The 11,530-nt window shown below is 45.8% G+C and overlaps 1 pseudogene; it reads right to left on the bottom strand.

Moving 5' to 3' along the window:
- LOC137371064 (neuronal acetylcholine receptor subunit alpha-10-like) overlaps window positions 1–11,530 on the bottom strand; it is a 44,123-nt pseudogene that overhangs the window by 2,210 nt on the left and 30,383 nt on the right.

The raw sequence follows: 11,530 nt of genomic DNA, 5'->3' as shown, positions 1-11,530 counted from the left end.
CTACACAGGCGCAATTATGAAACTAAATTTGACACCGAGCCACATAAGGGGACACTAGGGACAGGTGACCAAAAGCTTGGTTAAAATGGTAGGTTTTAAGGATTGTCTTAAAGGAGGAGATGGAGGGGACAATTAGTTAGGCATGAGGGGAGAACTGGTTAAGGTAAATAGACTGGAAGGTATGGTGGTAAATGAACAGTGGGAAACTGTTAATGAAACAATTCAACATGTTCAACAAAAATACATTCCTTTTGAAAAATAAAAACTCAGCAAGAAAGACCTCACTCAGGAAGTTAAGGATAGTATTAGATTAAAAGACGAGGCTTACAATGTTGCAAAAAAGAGTAGCAGGTCTGAGGATTGGGAATGTTTTAGAAACCAGCAAAGGGCCACCAAAAGGTGGATAAAAAGGGAAAAAATGGAATATGAGAGTAAACTAGCCAGTAATATAAAACAGATTGTAAGAGCTTTGATAGGTATATCAAAAGAGAGTAGATAAAGTTAACGTTGGTCCCTTAGAAGCAGAGACAGGAGAAACTATCATGGGGAATGAGGAAATGGCAGAGGCATTGAACAAATATTTTGTGTCTGTCTTTACAGTAGAAGACACAAGTTACATACCAGAAATAGACAGTAACCTCGGGGCTAAAAAGTGTGAGGAAATTAAGGAAATTCATATCAGCAGAGAAAAAGTATTGGAGAAACTTAAGGGACTAAAATCTGACAAATCACCAGGACCTGATGGCCTACACCCTAGGGTTCTAAAAGAGATAGCTGCAGATATAGTGGATGTGCTAGCTAGGATTTTCCAAATTTCTTAGATTCAGGAAAGGTCCCATCAGATTGGAAGTTGGCAAATATTACACTGCTTTTCAAGAAAGGAGGGAGAGAGAAAACGGAACTACAGGCCAGTAGCCTAACATTAGTCGTTGGGAAAATGCTGGAATCTATTATTAAGGAAGTCTTAACAATGCACTTAGAAGAGCACAGTATGATTAGAACAAGTCAACATGGTTTTACTAAAGGGAAATCTGGTTTGACAAATTTATTAGAGTTTTTTGAGGTTGTAACTAGTAGGGTAGATAAAGGGGAATCAGTAGTATACCTGGATTTCCAAAAGGCATTTGATAAGATGCCACACAAAAGGTTAATTGGTAAGATAAGGGCTCATGGCATTGGGGGTAATATATTAGCGTGGATAGATGATTGGTTAACAGACAGGAAGCAACGAGTGGGTATAAATGGGGCATTTTCAAGTTGGATAGTGGACTGCCACAAAGATCAGTGCTGGGGCCTCAGCTATTTACACTCTATATTAATGACTTAGATGAAGAGACAGAGAGTAATGTATCTAAGTTTGCCAATGATACAAAGCTCAGTGGAATGGTAACCTGAGGGGAGGACGTAGAGAGGCTGCAAAGAGATATAGACAGGTTAAGTGAGTGGGCAACAAGATGGCAAATGGAGTATAATGTAGGGAAATGTGAAGTTATTCACTGGTCGTAAGAATAGAAAAGCAGAATATTTTTTAAATGGTGTGAAACTTGTAAGCGTCAATGTTCAAAAAGACTTGGGGGTGCTTGTACAAGGAACACAGAAAGTTAACATGCAGGTGCAGCAAGCAATTAGGAAGGAAAATGGAATGTTGGCCTTTATTGCAGGGGGTTGGAGTACGGGAATAAAGAAGTCTTGCTACAATTAGACAGGGTTTTGGTGAGACCACATCTGGAATACTGTGTGCAGTTTTGGTCTCCACATTTAAGAAAGGATATACTTGCACTGGAGGCAGTGCAGTGAAGGTTCACTAAATTGGTCCCTGGGATGAGGGGGTTGTCCTATTATGAGAGGTTAATAAATTGGGCCTATGTTCTTTGAGGGGGGATCTAATTGAAACATATAAGATTCTAAAGAGGCTGGATAGGGTAGACAATGAGATTCCCTGGCTGGGAATCTAAAACATAGGGACACAGTCTCAGGATAAAGGAATGATCATTCAGGACTGAGATGAGGAGAAATTATTTCACTCGAAGGGTTGTGAATCTTTGGAATTCTCCAGCCCAGAGGGTTGTGGATGCTCCATCGTTGAATACATTCAAGGCTGGGATAGATAGATTTTTGGAGTCTCAGGGAATCAAGGGATACGGGGAGTGGGTAGGAAAGTGGAGTTGAATCCTAAGATTAGCCACGATGGTTTTGAATGGCGGAGCAGGCTCGATGGGCCACGTGGTCGACTCCTGCTCCTATTTCTTGCAGGAAAGGTTTAGGGAGGAAATACCAGAGCTTAGGGTCCAGGCAGCTGAAGGCACAGCCACCAATGGTGGAACCATTAAAATCGGGGATGCTGCAGAGGCCAGAATTGGAGGAGTGCAGAGATCTCGGAGGTTTGTGGGGCTGGAGGAGAGATAGGGAGGGGGGAGGGATTTAAAAACATGGATGAGAATTGTTAAATGAGTTATATATTTCAATTAGATCCCCTCTCATTCTGCTAAACTTCAGAGAATACAGGCCCAATTTACTTAGCCTCTCATCATAGGACAATCCCCTTATCTCAGGGACCAATCTAGTGAACCTTCACTGTACTGCCTCCACTACAAGTATATCCTTTCTTAAATGTGGTGTCCAAAACTGCACACAGTACTCTAGATGTGGTCTCACCAAAATGCTGTACAATTGTAGCAATACTTCCTTGTTCCTGTACTCCAATCCCGTTGCAATAAAGGCCAACATGCCACTTGTCTTCCTAATTGCTTGCTGTACCTGCATGTTAACTTTCTGTGTTCTTTTTACAAGCACACCCAGGTTTTTTCGAACAACAACAAATTTCACACCTTTAAAAAGAAATTCTGCTTTTCTGTTCTTACGACCAAAACTCTTAACAGTTTTGATCGAGTAAATCAGGAGAATCTGGTTCCAGTGGCAGGAGGGTTGGTAACCAGAGGGACACAGATTTAAGATAATTGGGGAAAGAACCAGAGGCGAGATGAGGATTTTTTTCCACAGCGAGTTGTTGTGATCTGGAACGCGCTGCCTGAAAGGGCGGTGGAAGCAGATTCAGTCGTAACTTTCAAAAGGGAATTGGATAAATATTTTAAAAATTACAGAGATGAGAGTTGGAGAGATCAGGACCACAGAGATCAGTTCTCTGTGACCCCAATGAGGTAAGTACAGAGAGAAGCTTACCTTAGGACAGGGGATCTCTGAGTAAGCGGGTCGCAATCTCCAAAATTAGATCTAGGCCATTTAAATAGCACAGCATTTCTAGCACAGAAACAGGCCATTCGGCCCAACTGGTCCATGCCAGTCTCTCTGCTCCCACACGAGCCTCCTCCCACCCCCTCTTCATCTCACCCTATCACCATATCCTTTATTCCTTTCTCCCTCATGTGTTTATCCAGCTTCCCCTTAAATGTATCGATACCATTCACCTCAACCAGTCCCTGTGGAGCACAGAGTGATTGTGAAGGAGTTTTTCATAAATTGAGCACTAAAGTCGGCAGTTTGGTGCAGAGAGGGAAGGAGTTTCTGCTTTTTATTCTTTTTTTAGTAGCTGGTGAGTGTTTATATTTTGCCTCGAAGGTAGAAAACTGTAACTTGATGTGACTTTACTAAATTAGTAACTTAAACTAGATAAACCAATTAATTAATAAAACAACAATCAATTCAATGAAAAAGAATTCGTTTACTAATGAACTAATCAAATTAATAAATAATTACGTTCAGACAGACATGGCAGGGCAGGTGGTGTGTTGTAACCGCAACATATGGGAGTTTGCGGAGACCATTGCAGTCGCATACAGCCATAACTGCAGTAAGTGTCCGCAGCTCGAGTAAGGTGGGCTCAGAGTTGTTGAGCTGGAGTCTGAGCTGCAGACATTGTGGAGCATCAGGGAGGGGGAGAGTTACCTGGGCACTTTGTTCAGGAGGCAGTCACATCAATTAAGTGAGGTAGAACTTCAGAGTTGGTCAATGGTCAGGGACGGGAGGGTGCGACTGTGAGTCAGACAGCTAGGGGGATCCAGGATGTAGTGATTGAGGAGCCTCAGCCCCTGACTTTGAGCAACTGGTACGAGGGTCTTGGTACCTGTGCGGATGAGAACAAGGACTGCAGGATCAATGATTGCCCTGACCATGGCACCATAATGCAGGACACCATTCAAGTGGAGGGAGTGAAAAGGAATGTGGTAGTGATAGGGGAAAGTATAGTCAGTGGGGTAGTGATAGGGGAAAGTATAGTCAGAGGGTAGTGATAGGGGAAAGTATAGTCAGGGGGTAGTGATTGGGGAAAGTATAGTCAGGGGGTAGTGATAGGGGAAAGTATAGTTAGGGGGTAGTGATAGGGGAAAGTATAGTCAGGGGGGTAGTGATTGGGGAAAGTATAGTCAGGGGGTAGTGATTGGGGAAAGTATAGTCAGGGGGGTAGTGATTGGGGAAAGTATAGTCAGGGGGTAGTGATAGGGGAAAGTATAGTCAGGGGGTAGTGATTGGGGAAAGTATAGTCAGAGGGGTAGTGATTGGGGAAAGTATAGTCAGGGGGTAGTGATAGGGGAAAGTATAGTCAGGGGGGTAGTGATAGGGGAAAGTATAGTCAGGGGGTAGTGATAGGGGAAAGTATAGTTAGGGGGTAGTGATAGGGGAAAGTATAGTCAGGGGGTAGTGATAGGGGAAAGTATAGTTAGGGGGTAGTGATAGGGGAAAGTATAGTCAGGGGGGTAGTGATTGGGGAAAGTATAGTCAGGGGGTAGTGATAGGGGAAAGTATAGTCAGAGGGTAGTGATAGGGGAAAGTATAGTTAGGGGGTAGTGATAGGGGAAAGTATAGTCAGGGGGTAGTGATTGGGGAAAGTATAGTCAGGGGGGTAGTGATTGGGGAAAGTATAGTCAGGGGGTAGTGATAGGGGAAAGTATAGTCAGGGGGTAGTGATAGGGGAAAGTATAGTTAGGGGGTAGTGATAGGGGAAAGTATAGTTAGGGGGTAGTGATAGGGGAAAGTATAGTCAGGGGGTAGTGATTGGGGAAAGTATAGTCAGGGGGGTAGTGATTGGGGAAAGTATAGTCAGGGGGTAGTGATAGGGGAAAGTATAGTCAGGGGGTAGTGATAGGGGAAAGTATAGTTAGGGGGTAGTGATAGGGGAAAGTATAGTTAGGGGGTAGTGATAGGGGAAAGTATAGTCAGGGGGGTAGTGATTGGGGAAAGTATAGTCAGGGGGTAGTGATAGGGGAAAGTATAGTCAGAGGGTAGTGATAGGGGAAAGTATAGTCAGGGGGTAGTGATAGGGGAAAGTATAGTTAGGGGGTAGTGATAGGGGAAAGTATAGTCAGGGGGTAGTGATAGGGGAAAGTATAGTCAGGGGGTAGTGATAGGGGAAAGTATAGTTAGGGGGTAGTGATAGGGGAAAGTATAGTCAGGGGGTAGTGATTGGGGAAAGTATAGTCAGGGGGTAGTGATTGGGGAAAGTATAGTCAGGGGGGTAGTGATAGGGGAAAGTATAGTCAGGGGGGTAGTGATAGGGGAAAGTATAGTCAGGGGGGTAGTGATAGGGGAAAGTATAGTTAGGGGGTAGTGATAGGGGAAAGTATAGTCAGGGGGTAGTGATAGGGGAAAGTATAGTTAGGGGGTAGTGATAGGGGAAAGTATAGTCAGAGGGTAGTGATAGGGGAAAGTATAGTTAGGGGGTAGTGATAGGGGAAAGTATAGTCAGGGGGTAGTGATAGGGGAAAGTATAGTTAGGGGGTAGTGATAGGGGAAAGTATAGTCAGGGGGGTAGTGATAGGGGAAAGTATAGTCAGGGGGGTAGTGATAGGGGAAAGTATAGTCAGAGGGTAGTGATAGGGGAAAGTATAGTCAGGGGGTAGTGATAGGGGAAAGTATAGTTAGGGAGTAGTGATAGGGGAAAGTATAGTCAGGGGGTAGTGATAGGGGAAAGTATAGTCAGGGGGTAGTGATAGGGGAAAGTATAGTTAGGGGGTAGTGATTGGGGAAAGTATAGTCAGGGGGGTAGTGATAGGGGAAAGTATAGTCAGGGGGTAGTGATAGGGGAAAGTATAGTTAGGGGGTAGTGATAGGGGAAAGTATAGTCAGGGGGTAGTGATAGGGGAAAGTATAGTCAGGGGGTAGTGATAGGGGAAAGTATAGTTAGGGGGTAGTGATTGGGGAAAGTATAGTCAGGGGGGTAGTGATAGGGGAAAGTATAGTCAGGGGGTAGTGATAGGGGAAAGTATAGTTAGGGGGTAGTGATAGGGGAAAGTATAGTCAGGGGGTAGTGATAGGGGAAAGTATAGTCAGGGGGTAGTGATAGGGGAAAGTATAGTCAGGGGGTAGTGATAGGGGAAAGTATAGTCAGGGGGGTAGTGATAGGGGAAAGTATAGTTAGGGGGTAGTGATAGGGGAAAGTATAGTCAGGGGGGTAGTGATAGGGGAAAGTATAGTCAGGGGGTAGTGATAGGGGAAAGTATAGTCAGGGGGTAGTGATTGGGGAAAGTATAGTCAGGGGGGTAGTGATAGGGGAAAGTATAGTCAGGGGGTAGTGATAGGGGAAAGTATAGTCAGGGGGGTAGTGATTGGGGAAAGTATAGTCAGGGGGTAGTGATAGGGGAAAGTATAGTCAGGGGGTAGTGATTGGGGAAAGTATAGTCAGGGGGGTAGTGATAGGGGAAAGTATAGTCAGGGGGTAGTGATTGGGGAAAGTATAGTCAGGGGGGTAGTGATAGGGGAAAGTATAGTCAGGGGGGTAGTGATAGGGGTAAGTATAGTCAGGGGGTAGTGATAGGGGAAAGTATAGTCAGGGGGTAGTGATTGGGAAAGTATAGTCAGGGGGGTAGTGATAGGGGAAAGTATAGTCAGTGGGGTAGTGATAGGGGAAAGTATAGTCAGGGGGTAGTGATAGGGGAAAGTATAGTCAGGGGGTAGTGATAGGGGAAAGTATAGTCAGGGGGTAGTGATTGGGGAAAGTATAGTCAGGGGGGTAGTGATAGGGGAAAGTATAGTCAGGGGGTAGTGATAGGGGAAAGTATAGTTAGGGGGTAGTGATAGGGGAAAGTATAGTCAGGGGGTAGTGATAGGGGAAAGTATAGTTAGGGGGTAGTGATAGGGGAAAGTATAGTCAGGGGGGTAGTGATTGGGGAAAGTATAGTCAGGGGGGTAGTGATAGGGGAAAGTATAGTCAGGGGGTAGTGATAGGGGAAAGTATAGTTAGGGGGTAGTGATAGGGGAAAGTATAGTCAGGGGGTAGTGATAGGGGAAAGTATAGTTAGGGGGTAGTGATAGGGGAAAGTATAGTCAGGGGGGTAGTGATAGGGGAAAGTATAGTCAGGGGGTAGTGATAGGGGAAAGTATAGTTAGGGGGTAGTGATAGGGGAAAGTATAGTCAGGGGGTAGTGATAGGGGAAAGTATAGTTAGGGGGTAGTGATTGGGGAAAGTATAGTCAGGGGGTAGTGATAGGGGAAAGTATAGTTAGGGGGTAGTGATAGGGGAAAGTATAGTCAGGGGGGTAGTGATTGGGGAAAGTATAGTCAGGGGGTAGTGATAGGGGAAAGTATAGTCAGAGGGTAGTGATAGGGGAAAGTATAGTCAGGGGGTAGTGATTGGGGAAAGTATAGTCAGGGGGGTAGTGATTGGGGAAAGTATAGTCAGGGGGTAGTGATAGGGGAAAGTATAGTCAGGGGGTAGTGATAGGGGAAAGTATAGTTAGGGGGTAGTGATAGGGGAAAGTATAGTTAGGGGGTAGTGATAGGGGAAAGTATAGTCAGGGGGTAGTGATTGGGGAAAGTATAGTCAGGGGGGTAGTGATTGGGGAAAGTATAGTCAGGGGGTAGTGATAGGGGAAAGTATAGTCAGGGGGTAGTGATAGGGGAAAGTATAGTTAGGGGGTAGTGATAGGGGAAAGTATAGTTAGGGGGTAGTGATAGGGGAAAGTATAGTCAGGGGGGTAGTGATTGGGGAAAGTATAGTCAGGGGGTAGTGATAGGGGAAAGTATAGTCAGAGGGTAGTGATAGGGGAAAGTATAGTCAGGGGGTAGTGATAGGGGAAAGTATAGTTAGGGGGTAGTGATAGGGGAAAGTATAGTCAGGGGGTAGTGATAGGGGAAGGTATAGTCAGGGGGTAGTGATAGGGGAAAGTATAGTTAGGGGGTAGTGATAGGGGAAAGTATAGTCAGGGGGTAGTGATTGGGGAAAGTATAGTCAGGGGGTAGTGATTGGGGAAAGTATAGTCAGGGGGGTAGTGATAGGGGAAAGTATAGTCAGGGGGGTAGTGATAGGGGAAAGTATAGTCAGGGGGGTAGTGATAGGGGAAAGTATAGTTAGGGGGTAGTGATAGGGGAAAGTATAGTCAGGGGGTAGTGATAGGGGAAAGTATAGTTAGGGGGTAGTGATAGGGGAAAGTATAGTCAGAGGGTAGTGATAGGGGAAAGTATAGTTAGGGGGTAGTGATAGGGGAAAGTATAGTCAGGGGGTAGTGATAGGGGAAAGTATAGTTAGGGGGTAGTGATAGGGGAAAGTATAGTCAGGGGGGTAGTGATAGGGGAAAGTATAGTCAGGGGGGTAGTGATAGGGGAAAGTATAGTCAGAGGGTAGTGATAGGGGAAAGTATAGTCAGGGGGTAGTGATAGGGGAAAGTATAGTTAGGGAGTAGTGATAGGGGAAAGTATAGTCAGGGGGTAGTGATAGGGGAAAGTATAGTCAGGGGGTAGTGATAGGGGAAAGTATAGTTAGGGGGTAGTGATTGGGGAAAGTATAGTCAGGGGGTAGTGATAGGGGAAAGTATAGTCAGGGGGTAGTGATAGGGGAAAGTATAGTTAGGGGGTAGTGATAGGGGAAAGTATAGTCAGGGGGTAGTGATAGGGGAAAGTATAGTCAGGGGGTAGTGATAGGGGAAAGTATAGTTAGGGGGTAGTGATTGGGGAAAGTATAGTCAGGGGGGTAGTGATAGGGGAAAGTATAGTCAGGGGGTAGTGATAGGGGAAAGTATAGTTAGGGGGTAGTGATAGGGGAAAGTATAGTCAGGGGGTAGTGATAGGGGAAAGTATAGTCAGGGGGTAGTGATAGGGGAAAGTATAGTCAGGGGGTAGTGATAGGGGAAAGTATAGTCAGGGGGGTAGTGATAGGGGAAAGTATAGTTAGGGGGTAGTGATAGGGGAAAGTATAGTCAGGGGGTAGTGATAGGGGAAAGTATAGTCAGGGGGTAGTGATAGGGGAAAGTATAGTCAGGGGGTAGTGATTGGGGAAAGTATAGTCAGGGGGGTAGTGATAGGGGAAAGTATAGTCAGGGGGTAGTGATAGGGGAAAGTATAGTCAGGGGGGTAGTGATTGGGGAAAGTATAGTCAGGGGGTAGTGATAGGGGAAAGTATAGTCAGGGGGTAGTGATTGGGGAAAGTATAGTCAGGGGGGTAGTGATAGGGGAAAGTATAGTCAGGGGGTAGTGATTGGGGAAAGTATAGTCAGGGGGGTAGTGATAGGGGAAAGTATAGTCAGGGGGGTAGTGATAGGGGTAAGTATAGTCAGGGGGTAGTGATAGGGGAAAGTATAGTCAGGGGGTAGTGATTGGGAAAGTATAGTCAGGGGGGTAGTGATAGGGGAAAGTATAGTCAGTGGGGTAGTGATAGGGGAAAGTATAGTCAGGGGGTAGTGATAGGGGAAAGTATAGTCAGGGGGTAGTGATAGGGGAAAGTATAGTCAGGGGGTAGTGATTGGGGAAAGTATAGTCAGGGGGGTAGTGATAGGGGAAAGTATAGTCAGGGGGTAGTGATAGGGGAAAGTATAGTTAGGGGGTAGTGATAGGGGAAAGTATAGTCAGGGGGTAGTGATAGGGGAAAGTATAGTTAGGGGGTAGTGATAGGGGAAAGTATAGTCAGGGGGGTAGTGATTGGGGAAAGTATAGTCAGGGGGGTAGTGATAGGGGAAAGTATAGTCAGGGGGTAGTGATAGGGGAAAGTATAGTTAGGGGGTAGTGATAGGGGAAAGTATAGTCAGGGGGTAGTGATAGGGGAAAGTATAGTTAGGGGGTAGTGATAGGGGAAAGTATAGTCAGGGGGGTAGTGATAGGGGAAAGTATAGTCAGGGGGTAGTGATAGGGGAAAGTATAGTTAGGGGGTAGTGATAGGGGAAAGTATAGTCAGGGGGTAGTGATAGGGGAAAGTATAGTTAGGGGGTAGTGATTGGGGAAAGTATAGTCAGGGGGTAGTGATAGGGGAAAGTATAGTCAGGGGGTAGTGATAGGGGAAAGTATAGTTAGGGGGTAGTGATAGGGGAAAGTATAGTTAGGGGGTAGTGATAGGGGAAAGTATAGTCAGGGGGGTAGTGATAGGGGTAAGTATAGTCAGGGGGTAGTGATAGGGGAAAGTATAGTCAGGGGGTAGTGATAGGGGAAAGTATAGTCAGGGGGTAGTGATAGGGGAAAGTATAGTCAGGGGGTAGTGATAGGGGAAAGTATAGTCAGGGGGTAGTGATAGGGGAAAGTATAGTCAGAGGGTAGTGATTGGGGAAAGTATAGTCAGGGGGGTAGTGATAGGGGAAAGTATAGTCAGGGGGTAGTGATAGGGGAAAGTATAGTTAGGGGGTAGTGATAGGGGAAAGTATAGTCAGGGGGTAGTGATAGGGGAAAGTATAGTTAGGGGGTAGTGATTGGGGAAAGTATAGTCAGGGGGTAGTGATAGGGGAAAGTATAGTCAGGGGGTAGTGATAGGGGAAAGTATAGTTAGGGGGTAGTGATAGGGGAAAGTATAGTTAGGGGGTAGTGATAGGGGAAAGTATAGTCAGGGGGGTAGTGATAGGGGTAAGTATAGTCAGGGGGTAGTGATAGGGGAAAGTATAGTCAGGGGGTAGTGATAGGGGAAAGTATAGTCAGGGGGTAGTGATAGGGGAAAGTATAGTCAGGGGGTAGTGATAGGGGAAAGTATAGTCAGAGGGGTAGTGATAGGGGTAAGTATAGTCAGGGGGTAGTGATAGGGGAAAGTATAGTCAGGGGGTAGTGATAGGGGAAAGTATAGTCAGGGGGTAGTGATAGGGGAAAGTATAGTCAGGGGGTAGTGATAGGGGAAAGTATAGTCAGAGGGGTAGTGATAGGGGAAAGTATAGTCAGGGGGTAGTGATAGGGGAAAGTATAGTCAGAGGGTAGTGATAGGGGAAAGTATAGTCAGGGGGTAGTGATAGGGGAAAGTATAGTCAGGGGGTAGTGATAGGGGAAAGTATAGTCAGGGGGTAGTGATAGGGGTAAGTATAGTCAGGGGGTAGTGATAGGGGAAAGTATAGTCAGGCGGTAGTGATAGGGGAAAGTATAGTCAGGCGGTAGTGATAGGGGAAAGTATAGTCAGAGGGGTAGTGATAGGGGTAAGTATAGTCAGGGGGTAGTGATAGGGGAAAGTATAGTCAGAGGGGTAGTGATAGGGGTAAGTATAGTCAGGGGGTAGTGATAGGGGAAAGTATAGTCAGGGGGTAGTGATAGGGGAAAGTATAGTCAGGGGGTAGTGATAGGGGAAAGTATAGTCAGGGGGTAGTGATAGGGGAAAGTATAGTCAGAGGGGTAGTGATAGGGG

This window comes from Heterodontus francisci, chromosome 6 (assembly GCF_036365525.1).
Source record: "Heterodontus francisci isolate sHetFra1 chromosome 6, sHetFra1.hap1, whole genome shotgun sequence".
In the NCBI taxonomy this organism is placed as follows: Eukaryota; Metazoa; Chordata; class Chondrichthyes; order Heterodontiformes; family Heterodontidae; genus Heterodontus; species Heterodontus francisci.
The sequence above is the reverse complement of the archived record's forward strand: the minus strand, read 5'-3'. Positions and strand labels throughout refer to the sequence as shown.